The 9,264-nt window shown below is 35.8% G+C and overlaps 1 pseudogene; it reads right to left on the reverse strand.

Annotated features, from left to right (window-relative positions):
- Positions 1-2,503: 2,503 nt before the first annotated feature.
- On the reverse strand, positions 2,504-9,131 carry LOC136276895 (tubulin polyglutamylase TTLL7-like; annotated as a pseudogene).
- Positions 9,132-9,264: the final 133 nt, after the last annotated feature.

The raw sequence follows: 9,264 nt of genomic DNA on the forward strand, positions 1-9,264 counted from the left end.
GCGCAATGTCCGCGCGATGAAGCCCTTCAATGCCGCCACAAACATCAAAACAAACGTAACTGACCTATAGATTCAATTAACATTTTATTTTCAAAATACAGTTGACAACGTTACACGGCTTCATTCAGTTCCATTGCAGGCATTAAATCGTTACCGCAAATAGCAAAAAGGCTCAGTCAACATCTAGTAGTGGTGCCTTCAGAAGTGCCCTCTTGATTAAGAAAAAATGCCCTCTGTCTCTGCCAATCAGCATTCAGTAATTTTGCCCCGTGTCGTAAATGATCTCGTGACAAGCAATTAGACTGGTTTGATCTACACTATTTTATTCTCTTTCTCACTAGTAACTCCGATCTCACAATCTACTAACTCAAATCACTTGAAATCACCTATCATATTTCTGTTTTTCCGTCATGAATCTATCAACTAATTCAATGCTTCGGTCAAGACACCCCACATGTGATAAACCTGGGTATCAACGGGGTGTGTTATTGCTTATGAGCCTCGAGTGTCACGGTCTGTGCAATCGTTATGCTCTGTTAACTTCTTATTTTAGTAATTTTTTGAAAATAAATCGAGGGATAGAGACGACCGCTGTGAGGTGAATCCGGATGTAGCAATTACATGTTCAATTTTACATTTGTTTGATCTAGCACACTAAACTATAAACGTCTAATCAATTTTTTTTTTTGGTGGTAGGGGGGAGGAGGGGTGAGTACACCTGACCCAACGAAATAATGAGAGCTACTCTTCTCTGGTGCTGTACGAGAAACGCCATAGCGGACAAATAGACTCAGAAAACTGAAAGTTGTATTGACATTTTAACGATATAAAAAGTTGGGGACAGGTGTCACCCGATTTGGGTTTCTATTTCTATCTGTATAACTATCGAAAGCGTTTAAGTCAACGCTAACAAAACAAACAAACAAACAAAAACAAACTTTGCGTTCTTTCTTCCCCTTTTTTATTTCCAGGTTATCTATTTTGTTATACTTTCTCGAAAAACTCTCTGGCAGAAATAACGCAAATATTTCGCAAGCCTCGAGTGTTACGGTCTGTGTAATCATTATGCTCTGTTAACTTCTTATTTTAGTGACTTTTTGAAAATAAATCGAGTGATAGAGAGGACCGCTACGAGGTGAATCCGGATGTAGCAATTAGGTGTCCAATTCTACATTTGTTTGATCTAGAAATTATATTTTGTGTTAGGGAAAACTTAGCGCAATTTTGATGACTGATGTATGACCAGAGAGGTGCGTAGAAGGTGTGTGTGGGGAGAGATCGGGGTGATACTGATATGTCAACAGAAATAGGTAGTCTTGCTGTGGTTTGATTGGAAGGCCCTTTTGTTAAGAACTTTGAGTAATCGCGCTTTGGTCTTTAAGTAGGCTGGAATACCGTATCAAAGAAAAGAGCGGAAATCAAACCTAGCACTGTAGTATAGAACCTCTTTTACCCCCGTGTAGTTCGTGACCACCCTGGGTGTAACCACAATAGTTCCAAAAGTGAAAGTCCTAGCTCTTCCCATCTAAAGAGGCCCCAAATCTGAAATACTCCTTATTCCCAAGATCTAGGAATTGGTTCTATCTACTGACCATACCTTTCTTTATTGGTTAGTCGCGAGAATTTATGTTAGTTGGACCGTGCGGAGTTCAATTCGGTTTTAAATCAAACGTGTGATTAGAAGTGGGATTTCAAAGTAGATTTGATACTCACGAGTGTGAGTCCCAATAGAATAGGACAACACAAATTAATCAAAACTATGAAGAAATTAGAGAACCAAAATACTCATCCGTTTGACATTTTCATAGATGTAAACATATTTGACTTTTTCCACGAAAAACTGTACCTAAAAGTTGAGCACTTTCGAGAAACTGTACCCAGAAGTCTGTGTAACAACGCGCAGGTAGCGTGAATTGTTCAGTGACACAAGTATGACCTTTAAACTGTCCTATCAAACTGTCCAGTCACAAGCATGATGGGTACACTGTTCCATTTGTGCTCCAATTGTATTGCTGATAGCCAATCACGTTCAAGAGATTTTTGATAGCTCTGACAATAAAGTTAAGTAAAGGCAATAGTTTACAACTATCTTCATTCTCATTACTGGACTGACTGATTTGTGTCAAAAATGTGAGATAAATTACTCCATGATTAATCATGCAAGAAAATGGGCTGGCTGTGCATCAGCACTAAAATGGGCTGGCTGCGCATCAGCACTAAAATGGGCTGGCTGTGCATCAGCACTAAAATGGGCTGGCTGTGCATCAGCACTAAAATGGGCTGGCTGTGCATCAGCACTAAAATGGGCTGGCTGTGCATCAGCACTAAAATGGGCTGGCTGTGCATCGGCACTAAAATGGACTGGCTGGATGTGCATCAGCACTAAAATGGGCTGGCTGTGCATCAGCACTAAAATGGGATATACTGCTGTTCTTTTTATCTCTAAAGATACATGTTCGCATTGTGAGATGCTAAATAAGAAAAGAAATAATCACTTCGGGGAAAATTCATCAAATTTATTTGCACAGTACAGAGCTTATATTATCATTAAAGTACATCGTAACATTTGTTGTTCTTGTAATTGTAGCAGTGGTTTTCAGCTTCACATTGTTTAGCTGACAAGCGCAGGTACTTTATCTTGGCTCCCCTGTACTGATAACACACCGAATCTAGCAAATAAAAATGACACAATAAGCAAAGCAGTTGCTGCCTGATCAACTTTACTAGCACGCGTTTGTTGTGAGCATTTTCAACTTTAGAAAATCAACTCCTTTCAGAGCTCTTAAATGAGCTTTCGGTGTTTAAGCGAAGCACAGCCACATTCGTTTATCGGTGCTAACAACTCAAAACGAGCCTCACTAATAATGATGGTTATGACTGCGTGATGTTCAACTCATATGGGGGGGTAAAATTTAGTCTTAAAGATCAATTTAAGTCTTAAAGATCAAGGTTTCAAGCCCGTCTGATTTTCTGCTCTACAGAGATGGCTCTTAGTTGATAATTTTCCTACCTTTGCTGTAGTAGCATATGGCTGTCATCATATTGCGCCTTCGTGTATCCCACCCATCCGACCAAAAGCATCTATCTGGTTTACTCTCACAGTCCTCTTGACTGGTATGCCATGGTGCAGCCATAACTGACATCTGTAATACATACTCACCAGGAGTCACGCATCCGCTGGGTACTAAAAAGGGTAAAAATCATAATTTATACCAGTAAGATTTTCAAAGTACAGTATCCATTCACCTGGTTTTGTTAAAACACACAATACCAGAGTGCTTTTCGTTCGAGTCAGTGTCGCCCCCCACCCGAAAATAAATACAGATACTGTTTGTGGGATACTGTATGTGGGATGCTTGTCACAAATTTAGGTGAGGAATGCTCTGGATCAACATCTAGTTCTCTGTAGCTCAGTGGTAAAGCATAGGAGCATAAATCTGAAGGACTGGGTTCCATTCCTTATAAGGATTCGGATGGTTCCTCTGATCTACACCCGTAACTCCCTTCCCCCCCACCCTCAAATAAAATAAAATAACATGAACTTCCGTAGAATTTGGGTTTATTTCATATTAGGCTATAGGAAGCAAAAAAATGTATTTTTTAAGGTTTACCTCAAAATGGTGATCTGCAAAATGGCGGCTGTTCATACATACGCAGCCAAAAAACGGAAATAATATACTTCCCAAAATGTAGATATGGCTGTATTATTTGAACTTTTCTTGTTCCAAAAATTAATTTTCCTCCAAATATTTACTCAGATGATTTCAGGCGATAACAAATTAAGAAAACAAGAGTTGAGTGAACTTGACTTAAAATAATTTCAAACGTCATGGAACTTTATCACAGAGCAACCGTTGAATTTTAATCATTAACAAACATTGCGCAATTTTTACAAACCCCTATCATGGGTACACCCTCTATTAAGCAGACACTTGGGAATGTCCTGAGGGCGTCCACTTAATTGAGGTTTCACTGTACTATCATAATAGTAAACGTGATATTTGTGAATGTCCTTACTTTGTCAAGATATTCCTGGACCACAATCTGCTCATGAGATAGGATTCTATCTCCATTTCACACCAGAGATATCCTAAAATTAGGACAGAACTACATGTATTAGTCATCAGATTCATCATGAAGGTACCAAAAGAAACTAGTTAGTATGCATGCATGTACATAATTATAAGTTGTCAAAAAAAATTCAATTTTCACTTAGATTAAAGCAGAAGGAAGCTTTAAATTCATGTACATGTGATGGAAGGCTTCACCAGTACCCCTGATTCACTGAAATATTTCAGGACAGTACCAACAACTGTGCAATAACAAATTGGATTAAGATTAATGTTAATAATATTATAGCACAGGGCTCAGTTGTTTCAAGGCTCATTAAAACTAGCCAGGGTTAAATTTTAATATGGTATTTTTTATTCCTTCATTCAATTATATTAAAATATCCCATATTTATTTCAGGGCATTCAATCATCAAATTTCAGGCAAAGAGAATTATTATAATACTGAATTTTCTTTTAAAGCTTTCAGATCTCAAATCAGATTTCACACTAACCCTGGGTGATATCTTAACTAGCTTTAAACAACCTAGCTCTGTACTTTTCAGATATTTTACAAGCACAGTGTGTTGGAAATTTAAGAAAAAAACAAAAAAAATTTAATTTTAATTAATAATGAATATATTGAAAATGATCGATGGTGAAATTCAAGATTTTAAATTTTTGTCAAACTTACCCATTTCCCATAGCTCCATTTGCTGGTTTAACAATGAAGGTTTTGGGTTTGTTTCTTTTTTTTCAGTTCTCTACAATATAGCCTTGAAATGCAGCATTACTGATACAGTGAGAATGGGCAGTAAGCTAAGGAAAGTAATTCACTTTAATGTAATTACACTGATGTGGTCATATGACGAAAAAAAAAATCATGGTGCTTTTCTTTTGATCCCTCTTACCAATTATTATTATTATTATTATTATTATTATTATTATTATCTTTTTAATTATACCATCTTGTGGTCAACCTTCATACAAGTACACATACTGTAACAGTTGTGATCTGTAAAGAATGTATATTTGGATCAAACTATGCAATTATCACCACTTACTATTACAGTTACATCATATGAAACCACAGTAATTTCTATCATTCGAGGTTAAGCATTCTTTGATGTTTATAGCTTTATAATAGTATCCTGCATTATTATAATTTTTAATATTTATTTAACATACCACAGTACTAAATCAAACACAGTCCCTGGCTACAGTTCCTGGAGATACAGTTTACTGTTAGCTGATGGACCATGAGCATTGATTCCAAAGTTTCTATCAATGCTTGCTTCTAAACTCAAGGTGAAGCACAGTATAATGCTGATTGTGCAGTCATCACAGTTACATATATTAAATTATACAAAACATCAAACTGCATAAATCTCACTGACAAGAGATATTAGTTGGTAAAGGATACTTGGCAGGGAGAACCCAAGTTTGTAGAACAAAACTGTATTCCTCTGCATGAGCTCTTAATTTGCATTCTGAAATTTCAAGATAAGATGTTAAAATACAATAATTATTGCATTACTACAAGCAATTATTTAATATGATACTTGTAAACTTAAAAATGTGAATACCATTGCTCAGAATTGTTTAAGAGGGGTTTAATCAATGTTTGAAAATAAAAATGAACTTTTCCTGGCTGCTATTAAACAAAGCATTTGACATTCCCTACGTTATCCTAAGGTCAGAGAATTATCTGCAAACTATGCAGAATTCCCCCACCATATGTTGATGGCCTAAGCTATTTATTTTATTATTAAAAAGTGAATAATGTGCTGTAATTTCCAGTAACTTCTCCTACAAATAATACCACACCACTAACCAACTATCTATACTTGCTCTCAATGGAAGAGAGATAAAATACATGTATAAATATTGAGATCTCATGAGATACAGAAAATAAATTTAAAACATTGCAAATCATAATTACAGCATGTGTATTCACCAGTAATTAACTTCCATTTCAATCTACAAGTTTTAAATGTATTTAATATTGTTATACATTATGTAAGTATTACATGAAAATTTGACACCAAAACAAACTGATTAAACACTCACTTTGCCATATTCCAAGCTAGGTTATCCTTCCTACAAATCTCACCCATACTTGGAAAATGGTTGATTTTCTTTAGAGTGGAGACAAAACAGTAAGAATTAAATCCTTCATTATTATAAAGGAAATATCAAATAAATTTGTGAACATGTATATGTATAAGATACAGGCTATGTGAGTGTTCCTTTCTTTGCATGAAGGTATCCTGCACACTGATTTGTCTAGATTCCCACAATATCACATCTTATATGGTCTACTCAGACAACTTAATTAGTAACAAAAATTTATCATACCTGAAATGATTTTAGTTCTATAATTTTTTTAACTGGCACTGATGAATCACTCCAAATGAGGAAACTGTATGTAGAGAAAGTCATTGTTGAAGAGAGAAAAATCATATTTATCAAATTGATTGAAAACTATGGCTTTTTAGATAGATGTGTAGTTATTTATTCATAAACCTTCAAGTCTCTGATAAAGAGGCAAATAAAATTAGGAAGTGTTTGTCTTTAAAATGTATATATAGCAAAATAGTGTAAGAATTGGAAACCTAATGAAGAGGAACAGGATGTAGTCAGGATCTAGCTAGGAGGTTCATTTAGGAGCTACAGGGTTGAAAAGAAATGAAAATGTACAAACACAGCATGGTATTATTTAGCTACCAGGTGGCAGCATCTATTCCTTGTGTAGCTGGGGGATATGGTAAGACAAAACCAAATGAATTTTCCCATAAAGTTTACACAAATAGGCAGTTTGCAGTCAAGATACCCTACCCTTGTGGAAAATGACAACAAAATGTGAAATACCACAACTCCACATAATTGCAGATATAATATTTAGCATGCTGGGTGCAAAAAAAAAATAATCAGTGACCGACATTTTATTTGCACTTGTAACACTACATCCTCCATCAAGTTACTTTGTCAGCAAAATTATTTACATGTATAAAGTTTTTTCTATCACTGCTAACTCACCTGTTTGAGTCCTCATCCTTTGCAATATACATTCCACACTGAAGACAAACTTTTCTAACTGCAAGGGAGAATTTTTGCAATGAAAAAACATTGTTATGAGATAATTCCAAATTTCAGATATACAGTAATTCCTTGAAAAGTATCAGAGGCTGAATCCATACTCATATGAGTTATGATCTCACTTTGCTTTTGATTCACTCAACTACTTTTTCAGAAAATTTGCATCATCCTCTCCCCCAATCAGAAGTAAAACTAATTCAGTCCCAACTAATATCCCATTAAATGTCATTCCAATAATGCTTAAAAGCTTTTTCATGGGTGTTTTTTTTAAAACAGAGTTTAAATTCTTTTCTTCATAGAAGCTGCTTAAACAGATGTTAGTTAACTTAAAATTTAGTGCATTGAAATTAAAAGTTGGTGATTAGATGGATCCCATAGAAAATTAAGTTTTTCAGTTCCCTGTATCTGATTTTTATTAGATTATAAACCTCTTGTTTAACTTAACATGTTTTACTAGTGTGAATAGGATATAAATCAACTGCATTTTGTTGGGCTTTAGTCACCATCTTCTTGTTGTGTTGTCAGTTCTTGGTGTTCCTAAGTGATATGTTCTTTTTTTTATGACTAGCTATTGGGATTACTTTGGTTGTGATTACACTGATTGGAAAAGTGCTCTTTAAGTGATTTTGCTGTTGTAATATTGTCCCTCTCTGAAGGGAACTTTACCGAGAAGGGCGTTCAAGACCTGGGGTTGGTGAGGGGGGGAGCTCAATTAAGAGAGATTACATTAACACATACACGTACATGTGCACAAACATGTGAAGAAAAGAATACATTTATTTTAACAAATAAAAAATGAATTTTTCTAAATGCATGTGCATACAGATCTAAATCAAATGAAGCCAATAAGTTTGTGATCCTTCAGGCTAGTTTGTGTCTGCAAGCTTATTTTTATTGCCTTAGTAATAAATAAGTCGACTCTTCAACGGTCCATTGTGGATGGTTACAGCATACACCAAAAGTGTTAATTATCAACATTAAGTCTGTGGACGCGTGACTACAATGTAAACATGCATAATTGGCAACATAACGCTTAATATTTTTAAGTGTTAAAAATTTTGTATTAGTCTTGGTTGAAGAAATGTGCGTCTGATAAATTTAAGCGATGAAAGTACTTCTTGAGCGCGCATCACAGTCTAGGGACAAAGAAGTAATTAAGCTCTTTTGAAACCATGTCGATAATTTTAAACCACAGATTCAAAGAAACAATGATGACGATTATTTTGCATCAAAAGATCAACGTTACCTTTGTTAGTTCCAACAATTAACGAGAGCGAAACGAAGCACGAAAATTAGGTTATTTACTTGTCGTACTTTAAACCTCAAAACATATGTGTAACGATACGATAAAACTGCACAAACATATCTTACACTTGTAACTTTGGTAATCTTTCACGTACAAGAAGAACAAATGTAACCAATCTTCCTCATGGAAGTATGACCATGTACAAGTATCATTGAGCCCAAAATAAGTTGTAATTTTGACTTACCAACATCGTACTTAGTTGCAGCTAAATTGGCCGTTACACGGCGTTTCTTTTGAGGTTTCTACTTGATAGAATTGTTTACTGTTTGCTTGCGAACATGGTTTGTTCGAGCCCGTACCATACTTCTTGTCTGTTCCAAGTTTTCTTCACATTCGTCGGCCAAAGATGCCGCATACTCACTTTCCCTTCCTTGATTTTCACAAAAGTTGTCAGCAGTGCTTAAAGCAAGTAATTTAAGGTTGTCTTTGGTCATGACAGACCTACTTTTATTGAAACCATGGCTGCTGTCTTCCATGGTTACAGAACCCAAAGGCGTTCGAGACGACAATGGAATCTCCGTGGTCAAATTGTCTGTGCTCATGATTATGCCGAAACTCGTCCTTTGCACTCATTATGAACACATTGCAAGGCAGAAATCATAAAATCTAAAGTGTCCTGGAAAGTGATTTGGTCGCAGACGAGGATTTGTGCACCTGTATGCAGAACTTTTGTGTCCGTGAATTTCTATCACAGGTGTAGCGTGACAGAATTACCATAGCTACCGTAGCCTACACTGCATTGAAGTCATTTACAACTTCCATATTTGGAAATAGGCCCCCCCCCCCCACCGATCATATTTCGATTCCACG

Source organism: Pocillopora verrucosa, chromosome 12, assembly GCF_036669915.1.
Source record: "Pocillopora verrucosa isolate sample1 chromosome 12, ASM3666991v2, whole genome shotgun sequence".
NCBI classification, from domain to species: Eukaryota; Metazoa; Cnidaria; class Anthozoa; order Scleractinia; family Pocilloporidae; genus Pocillopora; species Pocillopora verrucosa.